The sequence below is a fragment of the Peromyscus eremicus genome, chromosome 5, assembly GCF_949786415.1.
Source record: "Peromyscus eremicus chromosome 5, PerEre_H2_v1, whole genome shotgun sequence".
In the NCBI taxonomy this organism is placed as follows: Eukaryota; Metazoa; Chordata; class Mammalia; order Rodentia; family Cricetidae; genus Peromyscus; species Peromyscus eremicus.
This window is the reverse complement of record NC_081420.1, coordinates 105,547,653-105,561,120: the sequence shown is the minus strand read 5'-3', so window position 1 is coordinate 105,561,120 and position 13,468 is coordinate 105,547,653.

Sequence of the window (13,468 nt, the reverse complement as noted above, 5' to 3'; positions counted from 1 at the left end):
TGTGTCCCCTCAGAACCTCTCTACAGCAGCTCCAACCCTCCCACACATGGTCTGGCTTTCTGGAACTACGATAAGACTCAATGACCTCCTCAATCTGCATCCTTTCTTTCACTGTAAATCTTGATCCCAAGCTCTGATGTTCGCTCTTGCAGTCTGACCCTCTTAGAATACAATTACAGTAGCTGCTTGATAAATACTTCCTTGGACAACTGCTTTTGAGGAACAAAGAACAATTTCAGCGATACTCTGTTTAGTCTCTCTGCTTTCAAAGGAATTTGCATTCTTACCTATGGTGTCTTTGAGGGGGTAAGATCTTGCTCTCAAGACATCTTTCCTGGTGTCCCAGTGCAGAGGGCCAGGTTTATCATTAATGGCACTAATCTTTTTAACAATTACAGCTCTTTCAAAGCTGACTTGTCTGTAAGATTAAACTTGTTTATAATCTGTTCCCCTCCAAACTGCACATTTTAGCGCCTTTTCTGATTCCCTTTTCTGCTTCTTTTCACTACAGACTTTGATGAGAGCAGTAAGCAGTAACCATACCATAGCCTCAGTGCTCTTCTGTCTTGAAATTACTCCCACCAAAGCCATTAGTCAGTTATTCCTGTATTCAATCTCACTCAAGTTCTCAAGAAGTAGGAACAATGCTACCAGATTCTTTACCAAAATCTCCCATGATTGTTCTCTAGTCCAGTTCCCAATAAAGGCCTTATTCTCCCCTGAAACCTCACAAGCTGGGCCTCCACTGAGTGCATGTCTCTCAAAATTCTGGTAATCCAAATTACCACCAGAATACCCCATGAAGATCTGCTTACAGTATGCTAGAGCTTTTCTAGATCAAAGTTTCAAACTCTACAGCGTCCCTCCTACAGCTGGTTTCAAATATCTAAGAATCTCACAGCCCAAGTTTATTGTATTAGTAAACCCACTTTGGACACCAATTTCCAGTATTAGTTATTTGTCTCGTTTCTATAACAAGACTGACAAAATCAACTTAAGGAAGAGAGTTTAAATTTTGGCTCACAGTTTGAGGATGTGGTAGACCATAGACATGATGGCAAAAGATTGAGAAGTTTAATCACATTGCATTACCAGGCAAGAAGCAGAGAGCAATGAATGCTTGTTGTCAGCTCACTTCCTCCTTTTTATTCAGTCTTGGACCCTAGCCTATGGCATGGTATTACCCACATTTAATATGGGAGTTATCATATGAATTACTCACAAATATCACCAGAGATTTGTTTCCACGGTGATTCTAAATTCTGTCAAGTTAAAAATCAACATAGTAAGGCCATTCTTGTTAGTGCAGACTTTCTGCAGATCATCATGTGATAAGAAAAACATGATCATGAGACAGGGCCAACTTGTTCCTATGAGTGAGCCACTCTGAAGATGATCTATTAACCTTCTAATCCACAAACTGATCAATGCATCTATGAGGGTAAAACTCTCATGACCTAATTGTCTCTTAGAAGTCTTACCTAGGCCTGCCTTTTAATCCCCCACAATGGGGATTAACCTCAGCATGAGTTGTGGTGGGGCATTTGAACCATGAAACCATAACTGAAGGCATTGAAGAACACCCCACTCACATATATTTGCTATAATGAGTACCCATGAGAGCCTAAGTCCTCCAGTTGAATATTATTCAACATAGCTATGGCATTTTCTGCAGATTTTTACCTTGGATAAGTCTCACAACATACCCTTTGTATTGCTGTTCTTTCTAGTTTTATTGCTGTTGTTTTTGTTGCAAAAATATGTAACTTCACAAAGAACAAGATTTAGAAAACAGCATAAGTTGAGTGCCAAGAGCTAGATACCCATAGTCACATATTCATTGGTCAAAAAATAAGGGGAATAATGTGGCCATAATCAGCCATTATCTTTATGCAATGCATTTCCATTTTATTTTCATTTTTATACTTTTTTGAATTTCTAATGTACCCAAATAGAATATTTTACTTTCCTAATTCAGAAGAAATTATTTCTTAGTTTACAACCAAATAATGGACTATTTATGGCACCCAGGGACATTCTTTACTCACTGCTGTGCCAGTTGTAGAAATTGGAATGATTCTTTACAAATATTTGGGAGTATTTTTGAATAGTCTGAAGATGCTGAAATATGAAAATGGACAATTTGTACACAGACTTTTCTTTCCTCCTTTACCAGTAGCTTTACAACTGTAATTTGTAGATCAGCAGCATCACACAAGACCAGAAATACATATGCTTCTCTTAGCACACACATGTGCAGACACATGTAAATTCACAAATGCCTCTACTGAGTCAGAGATCCTACAGGTAGGGAGTTTTAAAAAAACCAGAGAGAGAGAGAGCCAAAAAGCCACTTGTCCAAGACGTAGAGTCTTGGGGGCAGGCTCTCAGTGTCAAAGGTAGGTGGGCAATCCTGACATCTTCCTTCCATCTCCACACCCTGTCAGCTTGTTATTCTCTGGGTCAGCAGAGAGTGTGGATACAGCCGTATTGCCTAAGTATATTCTTCCAGGTGTCTATTAAGAGTAACAAGTTGCCTCATCTTAATCAGCCTTCAGCTGCTACTGTTTTCATTAGTCAAACTGCATCAATCAGCAAGTGGGTCCTACAGCTGGATTGCATCAGGCACCAGAGCAATAATGAGGAACCTCTCTATTCTCCATAACTGGTATGATTCTGCTTCCCCTCATCCCTCATTGGGGACCCTGGGCCTGCAGGTGCCTCACTCAGTAAACAGTGGTTCTCTTGCATGGCTTCACTATGTGCTATGCCTTATACCTGTGATACCCACGGCAAGTTGAATGACTGAACCAGGGTGTAAAGCAGACATCTCATTTCCTGAACTCTGGAGAACTAAGCTTGTGAATATAAAAGAAAAAAAGGACAGGGAATCCTCCACATTGTAATTCTGTATATGTGCTCTATAGTCACACCCCTCTGTACTATACCCTAATGGAAACAGAATATTTTTATGAAATAAGTACACATAGCAAGGAATCAATCACCATCTTGTTATTGTAACAGATATAGCAGACATGAGTAGATGTCTGTCCTCTGTCTGTCACCATTTAAAATGAGCCTACCAGGGAGGACAGATTGCAAATTATACACAATGGCCCTGGATGATACTCTTTTTCAGTGCTGTTTGAAGAATCCCAATCTGCCCTTTCTCAAATCATCACAATCAGTAACCATTTTGCTTCTGGTCTTTGCAGCTACTGCCAATCCATGATTGAGGCAGTGGGAGGTACTGGGGGAAAGTGACAGGCCTCCAGCAGTCCCCAACATGCCAGCTCGCTCTCAGCCTGACCTTGAACACATTCCTCAAATTTCATGGCCTCGGGCTCCCTATATTTGAAACACAGGGAATCATCTACGAACTTCAAGTGTCCTCCCATTGACAATCATACAGGCAATATATAATTCCAATTTGTTGGCTTCAGGCAAACAAAATGTCTCCTGCAATCCCTTCTGAGACAAGTCAGCCATACTTGTGCCTACATTCCTTTAGTCACCCAACCAGCATATTCGTCCAGAGGCTCAATCTGGTTTGAAGTTGCTGGGAGTTGGACATCATATCTAATTTGTCTGACCCCACAGCCAGTGAGCAGCCTTGGCAGGCCCATTTGGCATTCTGGTGACATTTGGCTCCAGCAGGCCTTGTCCCAGACTCTGTACATGCCTGTCTTCGGTGTTTTGAAATTATAGATTAGAAGTCCAAATGCTGAAACATCATCAATCCTATCTATTGAATCTTGAAGACTCTTCTGCCATTTACAACTCTCAGAAGAGTCCGTCCCGACTTGGGCAGCAGGAGTCAGTCTTAAATTACCTAAAGAGCCCAAGTACTGGGCCTGGGCTCCATTTGTTTACAAAATAGGCACTTTCAAAGGCCCTTTACTAGGGACTGGCAATTCCCAGGTCCCCTGCTATAGGCTGATGCATAATGCATAAGGTGCTGGGAAATGTGTATTCATGAAGGCGGCTTGGCTTTTGTCAAAAAGAACTGTGAAATATTATGATGGAACAATTTTCATTTCTGCCACATTGTTTTTATAGTGCATTCATGACTGGGGATTGAGGGCTTTTTGAGTTTTGTCTGGTGCAGATGTTGCGGTGCGGAGAGCTGCTTCAGACGTCTGTATTTTCCAACTTTGTTGCTGACAATTACATGAAGCAGAGAGAGGGGCTCTCCCATGGAGACAAAGGATGTATGTCCTCAAGTGATCTGGCCCCGATTTATTCAGGAAGGTGGGGGAGAGGAGTAAAGGATGGCAAGAGGAAAAGAGGGCAGGAAGGAGGGAAGAAGACATGAAGAAAGTGGAGGATGAAGAAGCTAACTGTGCTGCCATTCTGAGTGTCAAGCCCGGGCTGGGGCTCCCATCTCATCTTTGTCTCTCACACATTCCTGGTGTGCCTGAGGGAACGTTATCTTCCCTTTACATATGAGGAAGAAGGAGGTAGAGACTTGGCAAGAATAAGCAGCTTGTCTGAAGTTATACAACCAATGAGTACACTTGAACTCACATTTATATAGGAGCATATATCGATTCTACCAGAGATTTAGGAGAACCAAAGCCAAGCTGAAGTGCTATCTACAACTATGCCCAGCTATCTCCCTTTTTTTTTTTTAAAGACAGTCTCTCACTAAATCTGCAGCTCAGAAACTGGGCTAGCTCCAGGCATCCTTCTGCCTCAACCTCTCAATAACTGAGACTATAGACCCAAACCACCATACATGGCTTTTACGTTGCTGCTGACATTCTAACTCAGTTCTACCTGTGTGGCAAGCAAGCACTTTACTGATGCACCATCTTCAGAAGCCCTGCTCCTAAGTCTTTGTACCAGCATTCTAGCTCAGGATTCTGGACCTGAAACCTTCAACTTCTCTCTCTGAATCTGGAGGCTGCTTCCTAGCTTTAGGAATACCAGCTCCTTCCAGTTCCTGATGAGTTCCTAAAGGAAGAGAATGGCTTTGTTTTCCTGAGTCTCACTTTCATATGTTGACAAAAGCTCAGAATGTAGGTAGAATATGTTCACATTAGAGGAACCTCTCACGAAAGAATGGGTGTCATTCGATGTAAACTGTAAGACAAAGGGAAGAGGTTTGCAGTCCAGGACAGAAAGAGAGCAATGCAAAAGAGGGAGATGTATAAGACAAGAGGCTGCCTTTGGCCAACGCATGTTCATTGCATTAAATCAAGGAGAGAGCAATGCATATAACAGAGTAGAGACTTTGAGAGCAGCCTACTCATGAAGAGGTGAGTCCACTTACACCGGCAAAAGTCAGAGTTAGAACCTGAGAGCCCATGCAGTATGGTCAAAAGACAAGCCCTTCCTGACAGAGAGCCTGGGGGGTGGGGTCCCAGAGGCAATGCCTGAAGAAGCTGCTACAACTCCAGATGTGTACAGCATACATGGACAAAAAAGTTGTGGGGTGTATCAGATTTCTGTCTTCAGAAAATGGCCTAGGGATGTAGTATTTGTCTAGCACTCATGCATGTACACATGAAACCCCCAGTTCCAGCCCCAGCACTGCGTAAACCAGGCATGGTCATGCACACCTGAAATCCCAGCACTTAGGAAGTAGAGGCAGGGGAACGAGAAGTTCAAGGTCATCTTTGACTATATAGTAAGATGAAGATCAACCTGGGATACATGAGATGATACAGAAAGGAAGAAAGCAAGGGAGTGAGGGAGAGAGAGACAGAGACAGAGACAGACAGACATGGAAGGAGGGAGGGAAAGGAAAAGGTAAAAAGAAAGTCATGAGATCCTCTGCATTCTATTCCAGGCTAGGGCATCATTGTACTGAAATTCTGCACATGGAATGAGTGTCTGGAATTCTGATGACCACCACTGAAGATTAGGGTGGAAGGATCTCTACAAATCCAGCCCCGACACACCCTTTCCTTCCTAAATAGACCCAAGCTCTTTGTCAACCAAGGCTCTTCACACTGACTATTCCCTCTGCCTGAAGAATCTCTGCCTTATACAGTCACACAGCCCACCTCACTTCACCCCTCAGGCCTCAGTTTACCCAGCAGTTTCTCCCATTCTGTGTCTCCTGTGTGCTCAGTTCGCCTCTGCGGCAGCTGTGGTGGTTGTGTTCCTGCTGGCCTGCTTGCCTGTCCCATGCTATGAAATCAAATCCAGAGCCGCGGGAGTCAGGGTGTCATCTGTACACCCCTCTGTCCCCAGCACGGAGGATCATGGTCCAGACATAGACAGGGCTCTGCAAATGTTAGAAAACGAATGAATCTGCCCACAGTGTGATATACAAGAGCATTAAGAGAGCGTGCCTAAAGGGATTAAAATCCAACACTTTGCTCTGTGTTCTGCACAGGGCACTTCTGCCTGACTGGATAAACTGCACCAGCCAGGGGCAAGTAATAATTAGCGTGAAGGAAGAGATCAAAGCTCTCACCAACCCAGTCCAAGAGGCTTCCCTGGTCCACCAACCCCTGGGCAGTAGGGCAGGCTCTTACATAGGCTTGGAACAAATGTGATTTCAAAACTCCACATTCACAGCCACCAATGTTGTAACAGTTAGCCCCCTGTTTTACCACCAGCTGAGAGGATAGCTAAGGCCCTCCAGCAACAGCACCAAGAGTATTGACTTAGAGGAATTTTTTAAACAGAGGTGATTTTGCTCCCAAGGGATGTTTGGTAACATCTGAAGACTTTTTGTTGTTGCTGCTATCACATTTAGGGTAGAGGATTGCTAAGCATTCTGCAATACACAATACGTGAGATAGCACTCACAATGAATGACTCAGCTCAGACTCTCAACAGGGTTGAGGTCCTGAAGCTCTGGAGGGCTGGGCTTTTCAGGATCACAGTGTCAGCAGCTCCCCCTGTAAGCATTTGCAGGTGGCTCTTCAACTTCCCCAGAAGATTCCTTAAGCTCTCATTTGTTTGGGCTTGAGCCACCCATGTGTCTTACCAGGACATGGGTCTTCTTTGTATCCTTTATGTAGTGTGTGTGTGTGCCTTCGTGAGCATAAGTATGGCCGTATGTGTGCCACAGTGTCTGTGTGTTCACCTTCCGCTTTGTGTGAGACAGGGTATCTTGTTTGCCATGCATGTCAGGCCAGCTTGCCTGGGAGCTTCTGGGATTCTCCTGTCACTGCCACCCCACCCCATCGCCACTGCCGTCCCTGTAGGAGAGCTGGGATATAGACATACCCTACACAGGTTCTAGATAGCTGAACTTGGGTCTTCACCTTTACAAGGCAAACATTGGCTCTAGCCTTCTAATTAGCCAGTCTTTCTCATGTAATCTGATCTCACTACCAAGGAGCCTCCTTTGGGCATTCTCTCTCTCTCTCTCTCTCTCTCTCTCTCTCTCTCTCTCTCTCTCTCTCTCTCATTTTCTCCTTCCATCTTTCCCTTATCTCCTTCCTTCCCTCCTTCCTTCCTTTCTCCCTCCATCCCTCCCTTTTTCCTTTCTTTCTCTCCTCCTTTCTTTCTTTCAGTAGGGTCTCACTGTAGCCCAAGCTGGCCTGATTTAGAATTCTTCTCTCAAGTGCATATGCTGCCATGTCCAGCCTCCCTGGTTCACCTGACAACATGCCATCTTCCTCCTCATCGCTTTACTCTTGCACAGCACCAACACCAGTTCCGCTGCTGCAGTCTTGGGACTCTCTTTCAAGCCTGCCCCTTCCTTTGATCATCCACACCTCTGTAGAGAGCACTCAAGAGATACCTTGGTTGACTGAAAAGCAACAGAGCTTTATAGACAGGCACACTAATAGTTCTAACTGAGCAGTTTCCTCCTCGAAACTGTCTCTCCTTTTTCTTTTTTTTTTTTTTTTTTTTTTTCTTTTTTTTTTTTTTTGGTTTTTCGAGACAGGGTTTCTCTGTGTAGCTTTGCGCCTTTCCTGGAACTCACTTGGTAGTCCAGGCTGGCCTCGAACTCACAGAGATCCGCCTGGCTCTGCCTCCCGAGTGCTGGGATTAAAGGCGTGCGCCACCACCGCCCGGCTGTCTCTCCTTTTTCATCAGCAACGTGGGTGTGGTTGAATCCGCATGCTGGGACCTCCCTGAGCATGGAAGATACTATGTAGGATGTGTTAACATATGATAGACAATCAAATGTTGTCATTTACATAGAGATTAGTAAAGCCTGAGAAGATGAAGCTGAAATCAAACTCTCTTCACAATGGTAGGGTTTTGTTTGTTAGCTCTCTGAGAACCAAGTACACGGCCAAGTATGATGGGAAGCCTTTGGCTTCCAAGAGCTAATTTGGAAAAGTATGCTCTTTCTGGTCTTTCTGGTTCATTGATCCGCCTGTGCAAGAACAAGTAGATTTCCCTCTCGGTAGAAGACATCTGTGTGAATGTGTCTAATGAAACTGTCTCTCTTGTGTGCAGATCTGCAACCTTGGGTATACTCTAGGTGGCCTGGGAAGATTGATATTTCCTGGTTGGTACTACCTATAGCTGTTTGGAAGATTATGTAGCTAGAACAGGAATTCTACAATAACAACCATGCATGGCCAACAACTATTTTAAAGAGTGTTCAACATTCCTAGTCATCAGGAAAATGCAAATTAAAATGACTCAGATACCACTTCAGCACAGTCAGAGTGTCTATCCTTAAGAAATCTGACAACAAATTGGATCATGTGTAGGAAAGGGGGAACCCCTATTCACTGCTGATGGAAGTGCAAATTAATACATTCATTATGGAAATCAGAATGGGGGTTCCTCAAGAAATTAAAAATAGAACTATTTTATGACCTGGCTATTCCTCTCCTGAGAAAATATCCAAAGAATTCTGTATCAGATCACAAAGCTATCTGCACACCCAGGTGTGTTGGTACTTCATTCACAACAGCAAGGAAATAGAAACAACGGAGAAATCAACAACGAAAATGTAGCCTATAAAGCCAAATGAAATCATGAAATTTGCGGGACAACGGGTGCATATAAAAAGGATAATATTAAGCAAGGTGATCTCAACTCAGAAAGAAAAAGAACCCACATTTTTCCTCATATGTGGACCCTAGCCTATAATGTATACGTGTAAACGCATAAACAGGTATAAGTGTGGGTACACTCTGAAACTTAGAAAAGAGATCAAAAAGGGTAATATTATTTGATGAAATGAAAGAGAATATAAAGCCTTTTCTTTATTTTTTGTTTTCTTTTTCTAGTTTTAATTCTGTAATAGATTTTTTGGTAGATAAATTAATAAAAATGTAATTAATAGTGAAATTATAAAATCCTAAGTGAAACTCCTTTGCTTCAAAATGGCCTGAGTGGCTTCCTTAAGCCAGCTGTGTGTAAATAACCACTCGATACAAACAAGCACCCAGCTCTTTAGCTGGACAGGTGTAACTCCATGAAGACTCGATGACACTTTTACAGAAGCAGAGGCCAATGGCTACAAGAAACAGTACCTTCATCTACTTTGGCGTATCACAGAACAATCAACCAGGAGCATGTTTTCAAACTGAGTTCCAATGTCTGTCCTATTTTATTATATCACTAAATTTCCGATTTTTCTCAAACCCTTCCCCTCCTGTCACAGAACAGAAAGGGATCCTCATAAACTGTGTGTCTCTCTAATTGTACACATCCTCCTGTCTCAGCTCCATGAAGTTTTGGTTTTACAGAACGAAAACACAATGAAGGAGCATTGCCAGCTTACTCTAAAGATCTTGATGATTTGTGTCACTGCCAGCAAACAGAGGCATCCAACACTGACCTCCAGAAGTGGGGACTTTCGGGGCCAGCTGACAAAGCAGCCCAAAAGATTTCATTACAATCAATCAGAGTTTGGGCACTCTCAACAGGCTAGTCACAGCTAGCTCTGACCAGACTATATGTAAAGCATGTTCCAGAAGGAAGTAAACACAAACAGAAGCCATCTCCACAAGGCTGAGTGATATCAGAGATATCAGGGTACACCGGAGACGGGGTTCTACTTGACTGTCCTCTCCTGCCCTCTCTGTGCCTCATTGTCCACATCCGTCACATGGGGTCAGTCACCTCTTCCCTGCTCATCTACTGTGGAGACCAGAGGACAGAAGAAATATAAAAAAAGCAGTGAGACACTGAAGAAACCAAAGAATCATCCTTTGTCAGTAGAAAACTCTATTTTACGGTATTCCAGTAGCCTCCCCAGTCATTAACCAAGTCAACTCTCACTATTCTACAGTTTTTTGTGGCAAGTCAACTATTGTTCTAAATATCATGATGCCACCTTAGACTTCCTTATGTGGTCCTTGAGTGTTTTCTTGAATGTTAAACTAAAAGTACTACAAATGTAGTGTCCTTTGTTCTGGTTCTGGTTGTCATTTGGTCACCTATGTACTCCCAGAACATGTTGTCATATATATAAACAACTGAAATCACATATATTATACATATACATATATATATATGCATATATATCAACAAATGAAAAAGTACTATCTTCTTGATGTTTGCACATAAACTGACTCAGACCACCCCCCCTCCCACCACCTGGTATGTCACGGTTAAAGTGCCCCTGGACTTGATAGCTAAGCATACCTCTGGTAGAAGCCATTATATCTCCCTGAAATCTAGACAGTTAATAAAAGTGTCCAGTATTTATTCTATTCCTTGGGATGACAGAAGCCTTCCTTATCTGCAAGTGACTTTTAAACACGGCTCAGGCATCCTGAAGCGTTTAGTGGTTTCATTAAGAGTTTCTCTGAAAGAGAGGAAAAAGCTGGGTTTCTCATCCAGTTTCCAACAACCACATTTATATAAGCAGAACCTGAAATGAGCACTGTTGGGGGTATTTTAGAGGAAATGCAAACACAGGAGGTTACATGTCACTTGGTGCTGGTGACAGCAATGCATGGCACTTATTAAACCTTGACTATGGAGAAATCTAAAGATCTGCAGACTTCTAATTGAGAGTCCAGTGGTTTCCAGCAGGCATGTGCCCTGCAGCTGTATCATTGGAGAAAATAGCAAAGTGGTATTTGTGTCCCACAACTATTGATGTTACAACCAACTTTGCACTCCTACACACACACACACACACACACACACACACACATTTTTTGAGATTAAAAATATTCACAAAATAGTACTTCTTTAAATTCAAGTGTCTCGTTTGTTTATTTTTCCCTCCTTGCTCCAGGCTAAGTGTCCCCTCTTTTCTATGTGATCTTTGGCTAAGTGCTTCATTAACTTGGTTATCCGCCCATTTGGCAGGGGAACAGGTGGGCAGCTCGGAGGTAATGGTGCTCGTATGAAGAGAGCAGCAACAACTGAATCCCTTAAAGGCCCCAGATGATTAAACAATTACTGTCTTCATAGTTCATATTTTAGAGCAAATAGCATTTCCCCTAGGCTGCATTTTTCACCTGGGAAATGCATCTGCCTCTGCTGGGGGTGTGTGGGTCTCCTTTCTCCATGATGAAATTTCGTTCCCCTGGTACCCCTTAGTGAGCAGAGGCTTCTGGTGTCTGGCCAAATGAAAAAAAGCTTTGTGCTTTCTTCCCCTCATTGTGCATTAGTATCTAATTTCCAAACACAACCTCCTTCTCCTGATAGCCCAAGGCACTACGTGGCTTCTCTCCCCACACTAATACAGAGCCTGGAACAACTTTGCTTCCTAGCATATACTGGGAGAGAGATGGGAGAGGCTCCTCACCTTAAAGAATGTCCAATTTGCAGAGATCATACTTTCAGACCCAATGTAGGTAAGCTCAGGGCTTTCATATCATGGTGAAGAAGCAGAACACACATGTGGGAAGCCATGCATTTCAATTCCCCTCAGCAGAAAGCCTAAGAGTGAAATTCCAGTATCTAGCTGGCAGCTTGGGAGTTTGGATATGGAGGTGCCTCCCAAGACGCTGAGGTGATCCAAAATAGTGACCATTGCGCAGATTTACATGGATCTGAGAACCTTAACAATGAAAACAACAATGTATTTTTGTTGAGATCTGAGGAAGAAAGTGTGGGCTAGGGGGTTGCGCCTGAAAACATTAAGACGCTGAAAGTGTCAAACTGGACTAAGTTTCGTGTTCCCTATAACTTAAAGCTACCCCTCAAATCTAGTAAAAACAGATTGTTACAATTCAACAAATATCTGCTCCTGAGCCAAGACTTGACTGTGACATGCACTCTGTGTCTCACTCTGATCTGTAGTCTAAACAGCTGTTCTCATCTCCAGCCAGCTTCTCAGAGGATGCGCAGAGCTGTTAAGTATGGCAAGGTTCAGTCTGTGAAGAACTGGAATGATGTCAACTTTACACACTGAAATAGTTGAGCTGGTGGAAAGAACAGTATGACCACCAGCAACAGCATGGCCTGGGACTTAGAAGGCATACCATCTTAGTTCTGTTCCATATTTACTGAAGTGGAGTCTGCATTCTAACAAGACCCCTGCTTGAAAATCACTACTCCTGGGAGTGTTCCATCATCTGTAACCCATGCAAAGAGAGCTACAGCTCCTTTCTGACCACATTTAAGGCCCTACGATTTGGTCTTCATGAGGCAAAGCCATTGTTTTTACCCCCACTTTAATAGGTCCTCAACAGTGTTTCATTGAACATCTATACCTGATACTTAGGTTCTTTATGGTACCTATGCACTAGACAGTCCATTTCTGGCACCAGGAACCATGAGTCAAACTAAGGTTTGCTCATTAATGGGCTACATCTAAGGTCATCCTGTTTATGTTTGTTTAGGGGCTAGGCTCAAGATTAATACCATTTTGCATCTGTCACAGGAGTTCCGGGGAAATTTTCTGCTTGTGCCTCTGCCTTGCCTTTGCAATCCTTTGTGATAGCGGGAATCACTTCCTGTTTCCTATTGGCCCAGAGTGCAGAGCCAACATCCATCTTGTTTAACACTATTGAATTTCCCTTGAAAGTGCCAGGCCCCAGCCTGTGTGTAACACTGCTGAACTTCCCCCAGTGCAGCCATGGAGCAGCCTGTGCGCAGTATTCAATGTCCCGTAGAAACTGTGAACCATGATCTAGGCTGTAATCACCTTTTCTCAAATATCAGAGATAACAGAGCACAGCATGAACTCTCTTGTTTGCCTGTCATCCTTTTCAAAGTAGATTACATCAGCTGCTAGCCAGGCCTGTCTTTATTGCAGACCATCATAAAATAAACAAACACATGACTGGTTTCAAGACATTGAAAGGCAGGCTAAGACGGGAAAGAGTGGGCAATATCCAAGGACAATTTCAGACTTATTTTACATTCTTTCATAGGTGGAGTGTGTAAGAGTCTCAAAAGGGGGAAATCCATTGTATCCAGTATTTTTAATTTCTCACTCACAAAATGAGACAGCCTCTTCACCCTCCTTTCTAAATTTAGAGTTTGGCCCTCCTTCCACACTGACCATTTCTGCCATATGGCACTCTGACACTCTCATGCAAGATAGTCATGCTCACTGGCTGCACTTCCACAATTCTGTTCCTTATCACCCTCACATTGGATCAGTAGGTTGCTTTCTTGTCTTCTT